The 17,652-nt window shown below is 42.3% G+C and overlaps 1 protein-coding gene across 2 annotated transcripts in view; it reads right to left on the reverse strand.

The window, feature by feature from the left end:
• LOC108787442 (janus kinase and microtubule-interacting protein 2) overlaps window positions 1–17,652 on the reverse strand; it is a 101,145-nt gene that overhangs the window by 54,347 nt on the left and 29,146 nt on the right. For both annotated transcript variants that reach the window (XM_018556999.1, XM_018557000.1), the window contains exon 2: window positions 2,196–2,245. The gene's annotated coding sequence lies outside the window, so the exon portion shown is untranslated. The remainder of the gene's footprint in view (window positions 1–2,195; window positions 2,246–17,652) is intronic.

Consider the following 17,652-nt stretch of genomic DNA (forward strand, 5'->3'; position numbering starts at 1 on the left):
AGAGAAAGGTGATTTATTTATAACGGAACTGACATCTAATTAAGGTGGACTTTGAAATTATCAGCAGCGATGGCCATCAGCGATTTAAAATAACAAAGGGGGTCTTGGAAACGGCATTGTTCCTATGTTTTTAATGTGTGTTTTGATTGACAACGTTGCCAATTTTATCACAGGTTTTCGTTTTATTGGTGCTGTGCTCATATTATCTTCATGTATAATCTTTTTCTAGTATATTTAATAAAGTAAGTCATTTGGCTAAAATTATACATACTTGGTTGAAGTATAATTTCTTTATCCACCTTTTTGCTTTCTTGGGGGTGGTATTTGTTTAACGTTTGTGCACTGCCCCTATCAGTCCTGTGCCACAGTGTGTGTTGACTATGCATCCATCCAAATCTGATTATCTACCTTAAAGTGAAAAAACACTATGGGGGGGATTTATCAAAGCAATTGCGACAGTTTTAGCCTCTTAGATCATTTTTTTATGTGCAAATCTGTTTAGCCGCTTCTTTAGACCCTGTTTTGACCAAAGCTTGCACTATTTTTCCAATTGCACATGTTTTGTACCTGTTTTGTGGAAAGTTTGCAACTGTTTACATCTGCACAAAACACCTAACAAAAACTAACAAAACAATCGCAACTTAAGAAGTCCCCATGACCACTTCTTCAAGAATCGGCAGTTGAGCTTTTTGCCTGGAGTTACGAGTCTTCTTTCCTGGAGTCTATTTAATCTCTTTTATAAACAATATTACACTAGCAACATAGATCTGGCGCAAAGCACGTCAAATATATTCCAAGCAAGTTCACACACTCACAATTGCTATGATAAATTCCCCCCATTGTATTATTGTTAACAGTATACAAATTATCATTCAGGAAAATAATGAATCTTTCTAACGAAACGAACTACCACAAATACCTGGAAGGCAGTGCTGTTACTCACCCCTTTAATTACAGAAAAGTAATTTACACTGGAGCTGAGGGTGATATAATATAGGTGAGTCACTGTTTTAAATAAATTAACCACAAAACCTGTCCCACTTTTCTGGTAATTAAAAGGATGGGTTGGGAACCCTAGTCGACTGATTGCACACATAAAGTGTAAGCTAGATAGCAATGCACCATATTTAACATACTGAGTTTACATTTTAGGATCTAGAAAATGTATTACTGATCTAACAAATTTATAATTTGTGACATATATAAACTAGTAACAAGAACACCTCATGCACTTCTGCATAATCTTCATTTGGTCTTGTCGTGCCTTGGTGGTCCTAAAATTATATAATGTTTACTAGGTACAGCTTCACAAATGATTACTGTATCAAGAAGGAGAAAGATTTTGGTAGAACAGGTTAAAAGGCTGCAGTTAATAAAATGTATTTTGCACTCAGTGCTTCCATAAGTACTGTTTTATCACCCTGGTACAGGAATGAGAAACAGGTATGAAAGAGTTTTTATCTCAAAACAGAAGGGAGAAGCATTTTTGCCAATTTGGTAGCTAACCTCACCTGGTACACTAGCATCCATCTATCTGCTTCTGATCATGCATTTTTCTAAGCTTCTCAGCTAGTGTTACACTATGGCACTGCTGCATTGCTATGTATTATCCAAAGGGATAAATGACCTGACTTAATGCGATATACAGAAGATTATTCTTATTCAATACGTTTATAGCTAAATTTTTCATAATTTTGGGTACACTCAGTAAAAAACTTGCTCAGACCACAAAAGTGTATAAAAAACATTATGTAGAAAATCATACAATGTTTTAAAAAGTCACAAGTTAGTTATTAGTTTTACCCGTAAAATATGATGGAACTCTATAATTGAATACAATATATGATCTTTGGTAAAGAATGTTATATGGCCTATTAAAGTGGACTCAAACTCTGAGAACAAAATACCTATTTCCAACCCCACTTGATAAACCAAAAAACCTTAAAAGTCTGGAGCAACACTTTGCATATGTAAGTGTTGGGCTCCAGTGTGTTAGTGGTACAGGGACTGTGTGCAGGGTCAGCAAATCATTGACTGTCTGCGCATTGATGAATCTCACCACTGATATAAACGATAAAGTATTACACTAGGTTGTTTAGTGCTTTTAGATTACAGAGCAGGATGGAGGTTGTTACAGTGTATTCATGCAGAGAAGAAACTGAATATTGAAAGAATATTTGGTAACGCAGTCTTACCTGTGACTTCAACCATCTACATCCATCGTCTCTAGCCCTCCGGTCAATATCTGTAGAAAGAAGAAATAGGTGAGAATATGCATTCAACATGTCAACTGACTACCGGTTAATTAAATAAGAAACAGTGAAAGAGAATATAACTAAAATCATTTACTAAGAGCTCTAGATTTGACCACAAACACTAGACAACTCTTGGTTGTGTTAGACTGATGTGACCACTGGTTTTATTTACTGTGTACAGATGTACGTGATTGTACTGCACTAGTGTCCATGTCTATGTGGCTGTATTTTTCAAATCTCATTAGGCTAAGATAGAAAAAACTCCTCATCCTGGTATGTTATTTTTGTATTAAGCCTGTTGGCTGTCAAGACGAAACCCAGCCAGTTCACTCCCTTCTCAATTCTGCCCCTATGCACTGACACCCATAGACCGCAAACAAACAAACTTTTAAACCAATGAAGAAAAACTTAGCCTAGCAACACTGCATTGCTATAAACTTACTGTTAGGTGCTATGGGTTAGAACAATGCATTGCTATAAAATTACTGTTGGATGCTATGGGTTACAACACTGCATTGCTATAAACTTACAGTTGGATTCTATGGGTTACAAACACTGCATTGCTATAAACGTACTGTTGGATGCTATGGGTTACAACACTGCATTGCAATAAACTTATTGTTGGATTCTATGGGTTACAAACACTGGCGGAACTACCAGGGTCGCAGCGGTCGCAATTGCGACCGGGCCCTGGCGTTCGGCCACTTGGGGGGGGGCCCTTCATGGATTTTTGAATCGGGGCCCTGGGGTCACTAGTTACGCCACTGGTTACAAACACTGCATTGCTATAAACTTACTGTTGGATGCTATGGGTTACAACACTGCATTGCTATAAACTTACTGTTGGATTCTATGGGTTACAAACTTACAACACTGCATTGCTATAAACTTACTGTTGGATGCTATGGGTTACAACACTGCATTGCTATAAACTTACTGTTGGATGCTATGGGTTACAACACTGCATTGCTATAAACTTACTGTTGAATTCTATGGGCTACAAATTTACCTTGCTATAACCTTGCTGTTGTATGCTATGAGTTTCAACACTGCATTGCTATAAACTTACTAGTGGTTGCTATCTGTTGCAGCACTGCATTGCTCCCTGCATAGATACTAAAAGGCTTATGTCACAAAGACAAATCACATGATTTAAGAGGCTAATCTGTATAGCAAGAGTAAAGGAAACTGAAACAATAGATGTCCATAGTAACCAATAATCACCAGTCAATAATAACTTCACTTTTGCTTTATTTTCCTTTGCTATTATCTTGGTGAATCATCTTCAATAATTACACTTAATATCACTGCTTAATAGTAATATCACGGCTTAACAAGTGCCTTCTTGCACCTGCTTGGATTTATGAGATTTATTATTTATTACTAGTATTTATATAGCACTGTCAATTTACGCAGCGCTTTACATAGTACACATTCACATCAGTCTCTGCCCTCAAGGAGCTTACTATCTCACATACAGTATATACATACAGGGCCAATTTAGAGAGGAGCCAATTGACTTACAAGCATGTCTTTGCAGTCTAGAAGGAAACAGGAGTACCCAAAGGAAACCCACAGGGAGAACATGCAGAGTCCTTGCAGATAGTGTCCTGACTGGGATACAAACCAGGGACCCCCAGTACTGCAGGTAGAAGTGCTAACCACAAAGCCACATTTTTTTAAATTGTTTTGTAGCATTTTTTAAGTATTTTGCAGGAGTTCAGCTACAGCTATTTGTCTATCCCTAATGGACAGCATTTGCATATGTGACAGTATGCAAAACCACATAAAAACCGTTCCAAAAACCCTCAAAAATGCTTGTGACGTGCATTTATGGCATTTCCATTGAAGTCAATGGGAACACAAATGCTCAAATCTGCCTGAAAAAGAAACCGTAAATTTTTAAACTACGGGTGTTTTGCTACAAGTGACAGAACACTCAGGTGTGAAAAGAGGCCTTAGAACACAATGGATTCCTGGTGTTGAGTATTAGGTGTGACTGGGGCCAAAGAATCAAAACAATGTTGTACAATACACTTTTACTTGATCTAGGGCTGTAACCAACTAATCGATAATAATCAATAATGAGAACAGTTGCCAAGGATTCTCATTATCGATTAGTTGGTCTGGGTCCCCTAGTTCTATCCTCTGCGCTTGGAGCCGGTGTTTCATCAGCTCTGTGTCCCTTCAGATCCTTGCTGCTCCCAGCGGGGATGGGAGAGGACAAAGACCCCTGCAGTCAGTGCCCAGTGGTGAGGAGAGTACAAGAGACTGCATGCTGCGGTCTGTGTCCCCTCCGATCCCCACTGCCCTATCCGCAGAGTCAATGAGGATCGGAGGGGACACATCTGCCGGTGCCCAGTGGGAAAGGGGAAAGCAGTCAGGGGGCCGAGTGGGGTGGTGCGTGGAGGAGAGCTGCACGACAATCAGCAAGAAATATTTGGTGATCATTCCCTGTAATATTCAAACATCACAGTGATCAGTACTGATCAATATGATGTTTGTAAATAATTGAGGACATAGTATTCAGATACTGTGTCCCCAATTATGAATGAACAGGAAGTGATCTACATCCCTTTCTGGTAATTCATGATTGTGGACATAGTACCTGTTTACTATCTCCTCGATTTATGAATGAACAGGAAGCCTCTGTACTGAGTGATTAGATTGATTGAGTACTCTGTGTCCTCAATTTTTTTTTATTTCAAAGGGGAAATATCAAGGGTCTGTTTGGACCTCTGATATTTCCCAAAAGCCCCTAACAGTATAGTAAAAAAATTATTTAATAATAATAATTTTCGAATAGTAAAATATTAAAAAACTAAAACTAAAAGAAAAGCTGGAAAAAAAGTAATTTTTGGCTTTGGCCCCAAACATTCTGGTGCGGGAGGTGCTATTAATTTCAGTGGTACCCCAAATGTACCTCCCGCCTGCAGTGCGATCGGCCGCACTGGAATGCACAGTACCGCAATAGCATGCATTCCAGTGCGGTGTGATTGCACAAAATTGTGCATGCAGTTTTATTCTGAAGTAAACATTATGTTTGTAACACTGCATTTGTGTATTTTATTTTAAATTAAGGATGAAAATACGCGTTAGTTGCAGCCCTAGCTTGATCGCCTTGATAATACAAAAATCAGGGACTTCTGAAATCTAACAAAAATATTCAACCGCTGCATATCTAAATCTAATAAATACTTAAGGGATCAGCTACCAAGAAACAGCAGCAAATGGGAGGGAGCAGTGAAGCAGACAGAAAGGAGGGTTACTCACATGTGGTTTATGTTCATGGAGAAGATGCTGACATTGCACTGTGGTATGTTGCAGGACCAAACACAGCTGTCTCACCAAGATCAGCCAGCAATTCAAGGAACAAAAATCTCTAATATTTCCAAATGTTAGATGTGCCACACACATTCCCTGTAGTGGTTTGATACAGGTGCAAATCCCTGCTTGGTAACTTATGTAACTGTAACTTATGTTTTAGGGTGAGGATGTTAGGTTATCTTTTAATAATGTTGAAATGTTCCAACTATTGAATGATGAATTAATTAGTCATTTGGGGGGTCTACGAAACTACATTTTATTTCTTTCATTAAAATTTTCATTACTTTTTAGAGGGAGATCCAATCATGTCAATCGCCACTGTTCCAACGTTCTACTCCTTAGAGCCCTTCACCTTTTAATTCCTATTTTTTCTCCTTATCTAATCTGAAATCATGATTGAGCTTTACCTCTAACTAATATATTTAAAACTCCACCACCTAACATGTTTTGCTGAGTTTATAAGCTTCATCCGAGTTTTTGTGTAAAAAAAACATTCAAAAAGTGCAAGTGCTCATGTGCTAACAAACATGATGGGATCTCCCTCTAAAAAGTAATGAGTGCTAAAACAGTGAGAGAAAAATTTTAATGAAAGAAAAAAATGTAGTTTTAAATGACTTGAATGGGGATGATGCACAAATGATAATGTGCATCACATTTGTGGAATGCCTGTAATATATTCATGCCTCAGAAAAAGAGTGGGGTCTACGAAAACAAAAATGATGGCTCCTAACCTCCAGGTTAGTTTGCTCCAGGCACAGCATTTACATAAAAAATTGCAAAGGAAAGATGTGAATTCTGTTTGAAAAGGATTTTAGTATTGAAAGTTTTGTCCTTGTCTCAGACAATTGGCTTTAGCTGGGAAAATCTCTGGGTTTGTATCACTGTTTTAATAATGTCCATACTAAATTTGCTATCAGAGCTTATTCTGGGTGGGAGTGAAAATTTACCTAAACCCATTCCCTCAATGACCCCATTCTCTATCTAAAGTGATATACATAAAGTATACATATATACAGTAAATAAGTCAAATACATACCAGCATCTTTTCACACCAGAGAATGACAAGCAAGCTAATCTAAACCAGCAACCCCCTCTTATATTGCCGAGACCCCAAGCCTTCACCCACTTTCCCTCAGGAAATCTCCCTAGACATGTATGGAGTTCAAAAGGGGCCACAGCAGTTACTTGTTTAATTCAATATAAAAATGAAATACATAAATAACCAAATATTATCAAGCAAAATTACACAGCTATATAATTAACAACTGGGTTGCAGGTCCTTGAAGGCACACAAGATAACAAAAAGCACCCCATAGCCTGCATCTGTGGCTTCAGATAACTAACGATGAGCCCCCAGCCGCAACACCACTGTCTCGGGGACAGTATCTGTTGACCGCAGACACTTTCAGCCCAAAACTAAGTGGTCCAACCAACTGACCACCACTTAAAGGACACGACACCTATGATGGGTACCCAACATTTATTCCAATAAACCAGCTATCCAGACCACAAACTTCCAAAAGACTGCTGTGACGAGCCACAAGATCTAGTACCAGAATGGCAAAAAGGAAAAAAAAAAAAAAATGGGGCGAGAGGGAGAGAAAACCGCCCGTCTGACTGCAACTTTTACCACTAGAAAACTTACTTCAATTCCGCAGAGATATCCCTTAAGAAGTCCCGCCTTGCCGAACTTTCAACCAATCCGGTAATCACCCCCTCCTTCTACACTTTTTTCTACCCACAAGGGTAGATTTCAGGTATAAGGAAGCCTATACTTGGCTCCCCTTCTCCACCTGTCATGTTATCTCTCCGCACAATTAATTCTCTTTCTTGTGCTCCAGGCCTGTCTTAGCTGCAGGAGATGTTAGGGCCTGTTCACATGATTTTCAGGTCCTGATCAGGTCCGGATCTGCAGACGCGGTGCTATGTGTTTTTGCTGCGTTTTTGCTGCGTTCCAGTTAAAAAAACAAAAAAAAAAATATTTTTTTTTTTGCTGGAGTGGGGCTGTCAGTATGTTAGCTGCGTTTTTGACGCATTCTTGACGCGTTTTGTGTTTCCGGACCGTTTCCTGACCGGACAAAATGTGACGTGCAGTATTTTTTCTGTCGTAACCTGAACGGACTGCGAACTGTAGCCCATAAAACACATAGGGATACATTGAGATGCATTTTTAGTGCAGGAGCGTACGGATCAGGTCAGCACAGAAAACGGACATCGTGTGAACAGGCCCTTAAAGTAGACCTTCACCTCTTCCACCTACATTCCCCTAGGGCTCAGTCACACTAGATGCAGTGCGGGGCAGTGGGGGGCTGTAAGCATAGGACTATGCAGATCTGGTTTAAGCAATAATGATTGTAGGCAAGCACAGTGGTTTTCCTAAAATAAGTGGAGCATGAAATTAATTTCAACAATTTAAATAGGAGATATCTGGGGATGCTGAATGGTAAGTGAAAAATGATATATAATGAGATGAGAAATGACAGTAAACATACTCCTACTGCCAGAAATAAAAAAAAATATTAAAGCAGTTACAAACAAAGCTAAACATCATCAGAGAACAAAAACAAAAAGGGATACAGGCAAGAAATAAAATCAGTAGTTATGCCCCATTACCACCGAATCCGCTAGCATCCGATCTTCAACGGATTTCAACGAATGCCAACAGAAGGTAACATGAAAAATGTATAGGTGTGAATGGGACCAGTTGACACTGTTGCATTGCATTGCATTACTCTGAAAAAAAGAAGAGCATGCTCTACTTTTTTTCAGGGCAATGTAACACAACGCCTCATAAACAGATGTCAACGCAATGAAATGGAACACAAGTAAAAAAAATAACATAAAATACACAGAAGTTTGTCCACTCAGGACATGTTAAATAAAATATAGATTGGCAAAAAAAGAAAGAAAAAAACACCACAACGGAACAGAATGCAGCGGAAATCAACAGAAGTTGACATTGCAATTGAACTGACTTTCATTGACTTACGTTTTCCGCCCGATTTTGGAGCGAACAGGCCCTTAAATCTTAGCAATGCATACAAGTACCCTATTAACAAAAATGTATCGTATTTGTTCCTCACTCAACTGTAGATCCTCAAATCATATCTGAATTAGTGCTGACTACTTCTGGAGGGTGGCTACTTTTGTTCTCCATGGTCCCTGTGTGTGTTGTAAAGTAGCCGCCACTCTAAGTTCGCTCCTGAGTGATGCACAAATAAGGTCAATTTTTGTGATTAGCTAGGAATACACTTGAATGCATTTTTAAGGTTTACTCATGAGTTTAGTGCCACTTTAACACCAGAGAAATGTCAGTTATTTGCATGCAATATTCATTCAGTTCCACTGCTCACAGAGCACGCTAAAGCTCCATTTACACAAACTGAAGGTATGCGTAGACATCATAATAACGTAATGCTGGCTTATTTATTGTTTCCAAAGAACAAGTTCCACTTAAACGGCACACTGTAGGAACCGTGTGTTCCAGAGGTAGACTGAAGTCTGTGAAAAAGACACAACTTCTAAATAAAAAATGATAGTCTGACTAGACAATAAAGTGATGAAGAATGTATGTGTTTACAAGCAGTGAGGTGGAGATGGCGAGCTTGGTTTATACTGCATCGTGTTGCCAGTTCTCCTTTGTGCAGCTTGATCTTAGCACAACTGCAGTGCAGAATTTCAATGAGGAAGTTATCATGGCTGAGCACAGATCTAACAAAGCCATCATCTCAGGTGCCAGTGAAATGACTACCTTCACTATTAATATACTGAATAAGAACAGATCTCTTCAATGATGCCGTGCACACATCCTAATCTCCACAAGGAATGTTTCCTGCTCCAACAATCAATAAAAAGCCAAATATCATAATCTAGACAAATTTCTGCTACAACAGAGGAGATTACATGTCATAGAAGTGCAAGAGTACCGTCTTCTCTTTGTTTGGATGGTTGCCATTTGAAAACAGGAAAGCATACTTCAGAGCAAACGATAGAAACAAGAAGCATTTCAAGCAAGTGCAGTGAGGGCTGCCTAACTGTAACCCTATGTAGACCCTTATCCCGCAACTGACACAAATGCTATACAGTAATTGACCCTGAGTAACATATTCTGAGCCTGCAGAAGTTTTTTTAAGTGGACTGTACCCTGAGGGCTTGTTCACACCATCTCTGCACCAGAGCATTTTTTGTCCGCACCAGAAATGTATCCCATTATGTTCCTACGGTATTTCTGGGCACTGTTCACATTAGTGCAGTCAGTTCAGGTGCAGGGGGAAAAATTCTGCATGCACTTTATTTCTGGTCTGGAATGCACAAAAACACATGTAAACACATCAAAAATGTATGCAAATGCACTGGACCGCACCTGAAAGCTCATTTTAATAAAAATAAACGCATCAAAAGGCACTGCATATGCAGAAACACATCAAGATCTGGTCCGGACATGGTGTGAACAAGCCCTTACACATGCCTAAATTTTGCCCTCGCCTGAGAAATAAAAGTGGTGCCTTTCAGAGCTGCAGTTTCTCTTTCTATCTGAGTCACTTATTACTCATTTTTTAGTTCAGCAATTACTGCAGGCAACTCTCATTGTGAGACTAATTTAAAATATTGGGTGATGTGCAGGAAATAATGTGAATTTAAAGCTGAAGGACTTCTTGACAAAGTCGTGTGTGACGAAACGTGTGTAGTGAGGAGTTTAGTGACGCGAGGCAGTGTCTACTGATGCGGACATGCTGAGAAGTGTGGAGATCTCAGTTCTGATGATGCTGATGTTTTGCTTCAACATATGTGAGTAGCATTTGAATCAATAATGTATTCAGTTAAACAGTCTGCGCTATGAAGTATTTTTCTTAATAATTATGTCGGTCAATGGAATGATACGCATCCTGGAAAGCACTTTTTTTGGATTGGTCTGAGCCAGTGAGGTTAACCCGACCTGGGACTGAACAGGGTATCGCTTGTAAGACCTTTTGTTAAGAGGTCTAATGAGAAGGTGAGAGGCGAGAAGTATTATTGTCACGATTGAAGACACTTTGTGCACTTGTTTTGGCATAAAAAGAACTTTGTGTGTACGTTAAGTTACCTGCACTGTGTATCACAAGGAAGACCACAATTATACATTGTATCATTTGATGACTCATCACAGGAGCATTTGCACAGGTGCATTTGCTGAGTGAATAACCGAGCCAAAGTAAAGGGAGCTGAACTCTTTTCAGCGATTTACTTCAGCCGAGTACAGCTGATTTCAGCCATATATCGACTGGCTTCGGCTCCCTTCGGTTCAGCCAAACATGCTCAGCATGTTCAGATGAGCCAAAGTGAAGAACCCATTCAACTCTTCGATCCCACATCTGGATTGGCTAAGCCGAATACCTGGCAGTTCACTTGCTGCCGTTCGCCCCTATTCTCATAGGGGCTGAAGAGCAGCGAGTGAATAGCCGAATGCCGCTGAGTGGGCTTGGTTATTCTGCTCACTACCTTGGAGGAATGGGGACCCCCTAAAATTTCCAATCAGACCCTTAATTCCAGCACAGGCCCGTCAGGGCAGGAGAAGGGGGTGGCACGCGAGCAGCCCCCCCCCTCTCCCTGCGCCATACCAGGCCACGTGCCCTCAGCATTGGGAGGGTGCTTTTCCACAGTCCCTCCTGGAAAAGCACATTATCCCCATGCCAAAGGGGACAAGGGCCATCCTCCGCCACAACCCTGACCCAGTGGTTGTGGAAGTCTCCGGGCAGGAGGGCTTATTTGCATGGGGGCACCCGTTGTGTACATGTACCCCTACTTCATCGCTAAAGGGTTAAAAAAAATGTAAATAAAGAAAATCACACTTTTCAAAAAAAAATCCATTAATTGATACAAACAAAACAAACGTTTTTGACAATTCTATTAATACAAATCCCCCAAATTGCTCCACCAACATAACCCAAGGATTAATCATGTGTCCAGTGTTGTTTACGCCACCGCCACCTTGTGGAAATCAAAATAAACCCAACTGTCGCACGCAACGAACTCCCGGCCGCAAAATGAACAATTTGACAGATGTCGGCAAAATGTAAACAGATAGGCGGAGCTAGCGGTGACATGCTGCATGCACTATTTTTTCAGATTCCACTGGACCGGAACGCAGGCATTGATGTGCCATGCTTTCTGATGCGGGCGGGGGCGTGGCTGCGGTGAAATGGACTTAATGCACCACCCCTCCTGCCCCAGAATGCAGGGGGGAGTTCAGTATGTGATACCGTGCCTTCTAGCAGCTAACCACGCCAGAACGCGGTGGTCAGTGGTGTGAACATGCCCCAAATATACACAGCTCTTCCACACAGCACAGCCGTGCCTGGCAGAGGAGGGGTCCTGATCTTTTCCTGCTGCAGGTTCACTTTCACTTATGGGTCTCCTCCTCACCCCCTGTGAGGGGACAGTGAAAGGAGAAGAAGCACACTGATAAGCTCATATCGGGGCTCTGCTGTACAGGGACTGAAAGAGACTGATACTAAGCCAAGTTTAGGTACTTACACTGCTTGCATTTAAAATAATAATAATGATGATGAAAGATGAACATAATCTTGTGTTTAACAAGCCAGAAAGGGACAAAACACAGTGGCAGGGTATACATTGAACAGCAGAGTGTATACAATGGAGCAATGCAAGCTATAAAACTTTCCAAGCATGTACAGAGAGGCACAGTGTGGAGTATTTAACATACACTATATTGCCAAAAGTATTCGGACACCCCTCCAACTCATTGGATTCAGGTGTTCCAATCACCTCCATGGCAACAGCCAACAGGTGTATACAATCAAGCACCTACGCATGCAGACTGCTTCTACAACCATTTGTGAAAGAATGGGTCGCTCTCAGGAGCTCAGTGAATTCAAGTGTGGTACTGTGATAGGTTGCCACCTGTGCAATAAGTCCATACGTGAAATTTCCTTGCTACTAAATATTCCACGGTCAACAGTTATTGGTATTATAACAAAGTGGAAGCAACTGGGAACAACAGCAACTCAGCCACGAAGTGATAGGCCACGTAAAATGACAAGAGTTGGGTCAGCACATGCTGAAGAGCACAGTACGCAGAAGTCGCCAACTGTCTGCAAAGTCAATAGCTACAGACCTCCAAACTTCGTGTGGCCTTCAGATTGGCACAACAGCAGTGCGTAGAGAGCTTCATGGAATGGGTTTCCATGGTCTAGCAGCTGCATCCAAGCCTTACATCACCAAGTGCAATGCAAAGCGTCGGATGCAGTGGTGTAAAGCACGCCGCCACTGGACTCTAGAGAAGTGGAGACGTGTTCTCTGGAGTGACGAATCACACTTCTCTGTCTTGCAATCCGATGGACGTGTCTGGGTTTGGCGGTTGCCAGGAGAATGGTACTTGCCTGACTGCATTGCACCAAGTGTAAAGTTTGGTGGAGGGGGGATTATGGTGTAGGGTTGTTTTTCAGGGGTTGGGCTGGGCCCCTTAGTTCCAGTGAAGGGAACTCTTAAGGCATCAGCATAACAAAGACATTTTGGACAATTTCATACTCCCAACTTTGTGGGAACAGTTTGGGGATAGCCAATTCCTGTTCCAACATGACTGCGCACCAGTGCACAAAGCAAGGTCCATAAAAACATGGATGAGTAAGTTTGGAGGAACTTGACAGAGTCCTGACCTCACTAATGCTCTTCTGGTAGAATGGTCAAACATTTCCATAGGCACACTCCTAAACCTTGCATGTAAAGGCGGGTGTCCCAATACATTTGGCAATATAATTTATATCATAGCAATGTAGAGCAGATTAAAATATTTAAATCATAGTGTGTATAGGGGAGCAGTGTGCAGTATAACAGATATTGTACAGTGAATCGAGTTGAGTAGTGTGGAGTATGTAACTACAAAGTACAGTGTGTAACAGTGAGCAGTACAGAATAGACAGTAGAGCAGAGTGAATGTAGTGTGTATCTCGTGCACAGGGTTAGCGGCGTACAGTACACAATACATAATAGAGTCTACTGAGAGCAGCATCAGGAGTATATAACATACAGTCTACAGAGTGGAGTGCAGTATGTCATGTACTGCACAGAGTTCAGAGAGACACTGCATGCAGTGGCGTAACAACCGGGGGGGCAGCAGGGGCACGGGCCCTGGGCGAAAAGTGAAGGGGGGGGCGCCGGCCGAAAATGGCACTTTCGGCTAAATGCCGAAAGTGAAATTTTCCTGCCGTTTTGTCGGCGTGGCCTTGATTCCTTTCATCCCCGCTGGGACACAGAGCAGTGCCCAGCAGGGATTAAAGGAATCAGAGAGAAAATGACAGCCGGCCGAGCGCTGCGGGACGAGCGCTGTGAGCGGCCGGTGTCTTTCCTCCCACACCGCTCAGCCGCCTATCACAGTGCAGCAGAGCGGTGTGGGGGCGGAGACAGCCAGCGCTTTCACAGGAGGCTGGGCTCTCCTCTTGCAGTCTCCTATGACAGTGTGTGTAGGGGGAATTTCTGCCCCGGACGCCCAGAACTCTGGTTACGCCACTGACTGCATGCAGTATAGAAATACAGAGTAGCATGTACAGCACAGTATACAGAGATGAGCAGTGTGTAGTGCAAAACATCCAGCAGAGTTTGCAGAGAGCAGTGGTGTAAAAAGTGGATTATTGCTCAATAGTGGAGATAGGATGGTATGAAGAGCCATTTTTGGTAAAATCTGCTGCAACGATGCTTCAATGATAGTCAAGACCATAAATACATAATTAAACTGAACTCTGTTGAATTTAAGATTGTGGATAGGGGCTGATAAAGGTAAAAGTGAGAAAAGTAAAAGTAGTTGATTGTGGAGAGGGACAAAGAATGTAGCATAGCAGAGACATATGAAATCATGGGGAGGGGTAGATTGAATGGTGGACCCACAGGGCCAATGTAGATAAGTGTCAAATAAAGGCATAGGATGGAGGAACACAGCTGGACAGCATAGTTGCTCATGACCAAAGGACACAGGGGGCATTGGATGGACACAGAGTAGGTATAGGTGGCAGTTGGGAGCAAGAGTAGATAAAAGGTGTTCAGAACGGGTGTCAAAAGACCAAATTACCCAGAGAACAGGGGAAAAAAGCATGGGCGAGATGAAAAGTGAGCAGGAGAAAATCGGGGGTGAATTGTTGGCAGGATAAGAAAGCAAGGAGTGGGGGGCGTGGCTGGCGCTCGAGCTGAATGGTCGCATGTCAGTGAAGCTCTGAGCAACAGCCGTCTTCAAGGCACACAGAAACAGCGATTGTGGCTGGACCTTTCGAGACTTTCTCCCTTACCCTCTCTCCTGAACACCCGGAGATGAGTAAGAAGCGGCGGGGTGTCCGCCCGAAGAAGCTGACGGATTTTTTCTTCGGCCCTGACAAACGGCGGGCGCAGGATGGCGCCGGGGCCTCGCCTCTCTCGACGTCCGGGGGGTCGGGAGGTGGCTCGAGGAGCCCACAATCCGGCACTCTACCGCTCGCTGGCCGCCCGGAAGAAAGCAAGGAGTGAGCATGACCAGATCGTGGTGGGGAGATAAGAAGTAGGAGAACTCTAAACTCTGGAGCAGGAGAAAAAAATTTATCATATAGCATGAAGAGAACTGGCAGCTGACAGTACAGGAAATCAGTGGGGCTGAAATTGCAGGTCAAGACGGCAGCATGCAAGTGAAAAATAGGGATTAGAGTGGTGTTCAGTCAAGAGAATCAAGAGTGTTCAGCAGGCAAATGTATTACAGGGCACTGAGGGGAGGGGGCCTAATGAGGAACACAGGCAAGCTACAATTGATGCACAGTTTTCAGGCCAGGTTTCCACCTAGGCGTTTTCACATATTTTTTTGCGCATTTTCTGGTTTATTTTGTCATTTTTTGCTTTTAAAAATGCACAGTAATGCATGTTTCTCCCTGCATAGAGATGTACAAGCGTTCAATGAGAAGCTGAAACATCCATGACCCGAGTTCTGGTTCATGTTTCCTGCTTTTGAGGAGAGGGTTCCTTCAAGAAGGTGTTACATTGTTGAGTATACATCCCTCTACATGGTGTGCCGTGGCAACCGTAGTCACAACTATGCTCCATATTTGTGCACCAATGGTCACTCTTGTGACTGCCCTTGGTCTTATATATGCATGCCTCTGATTATAGAGGTAGACCTGGGCCTGGACCAGTCTAATGAAGTCCTCAGTAGGCATGTGGTCCAGTGTTGAGTTCTCCAATTGATCCCAGTGTGCTATGTGACAAGGGGAGATCCTCTCTCCATGCTGTGTAAACCGCACGGTCATTGCTAATAAACACGTGCAAAAATGCGCATGCACATGTATACGTGCAATTTCAATAGAAGTGTATGGGGCCAAACATGTGTGGGATCCGCTCCAAATAGCTCCTGCATCTTTTCGCACAACAGGCGTTTCTCTACGCACAATGCAACGCAAAGGTGTGAACAGTTGCCATTGACTTGAGTAGAAATGTGCTTTGCCCGTTTTTGCACACATAGATATGTAAATCAGGTGTGAACCAGGCCTTGGGGATGAGGTCAGTAAGCAGAGAAGCAAAGAGCATGAGAGCACCAACTAAGACAACAGGAAGATGAAGTGTTGAAGAATGTAGAATTGGCAGAAAAAGGATGACTGATGAGTGACCAAAAGAGAAAAGGGCAACAGAAGGCATAGGGGAGAGACAGAGCACTAAGCAAAAGAGCAGAGATAAGATCATTACAGAGAATAAAGGGAAAAGTGCTAAGGATAACACATACAGCTGGCACTTACCAAGCTACATCCAAATACAGGGACAGGGAGCAGTAAAGCAGACTCAGAGGGGAACATTTTAGTTATTCATAATTGATGTCAGTTGTATGTGGGACTTCTAGAATAGCTTACTATCTAAAGCATACTATTACTATACCAGATGCTTCCAAGTGGAATTCCATGATAAGTGCTCCCGGACGACAGTGGTCAACCTTTGAATCATCTCAAGTAGGATTAGTGCTTCTTCGAAGACACACGGGGATTGATTTACTAAAGGTGAATAGACCATTCACTTTGTAAGGGAATTTTTACTTTGCAAGGCAATTTTCTCTTGGCTCAGTCCCTTGCAAAATAAACAGCCTATTTGCCTTTAGTAAATCAACCCCACTGACTGTTACATAATAGTGGAGGATATATACCGTAGAATGTCCTTATTTAAAAAAAAAACAAAAAAACCTAACATTCATTACCAAACCTGATGAATGAATCCATCATGTAATCTAATGAATAGTAATGAAACAGAAGAAAACATGTAATGACAATGTTCAATTACTAGTTTATATTATTAACTGTAAATATTAAAAACTCAAATATGTTGCCTTGTAATCACAAAGAAAAAAAGGAAAAACAAGGCAGCAGTCCTCACTTTATAACGCCCTGAGTACCTGGTCTTCAGCTAATATTATCTAACAAAAAATATCAAGCACAACAATGATCAATATTTTATCTTACATAATACAGTTTCATGCTAAACATGCGGAAATACAATACTCTCTGTGTTTTTTTATTTAACTGCTCCCTGGACCCTGACTACCACCTTGGAAGAGCATTAAAGCTGAACTCTAGGCCGATATAAAATACACTAATTAATGCAGCTCTGTAATCGTAAACACTTCATTAAATTAATTTTTTGTATGTATACAATTCATTGTATAATTCAAGCAGTGTAAGTGCCTGAATTTGACCTGGTATCAGCCTCTTGCAGTCCCTGTAATGCAGGGCTGAAACACAGTGGCGTCACAAGGGGGGTGCGGCCCGCACCCGGGTGCCACCATTGGAGGGGTGACACCAAAATGACTCACAGTCATTTTGGTGTCACCCCCCTCTGAAAAGTCGGGCGCTCGGTCATGGACCGAACGCCTGACAGTATCAGGAGAGAGGAGGGGACCCGGCGGCATACCTTATCCCGCCGGGTGACTGTCCCCTCCTCTCTCTGCCGGCGTCCATCACCAAGATGGCCGCCGGCAGGTATCAGCATACTGCCGCGCGTGCGCGATGACGTCATCGCTCACGCGCGCGGTGACGTCTCGGCGGGGTGACACTCGGTTACCGCTCCGGGTGTCACCCAGCCT

The sequence above is a fragment of the Nanorana parkeri genome, unplaced genomic scaffold (genome assembly GCF_000935625.1).
Source record: "Nanorana parkeri isolate BGI_ZX_2015 unplaced genomic scaffold, ASM93562v1 scaffold261, whole genome shotgun sequence".
NCBI classification, from domain to species: Eukaryota; Metazoa; Chordata; class Amphibia; order Anura; family Dicroglossidae; genus Nanorana; species Nanorana parkeri.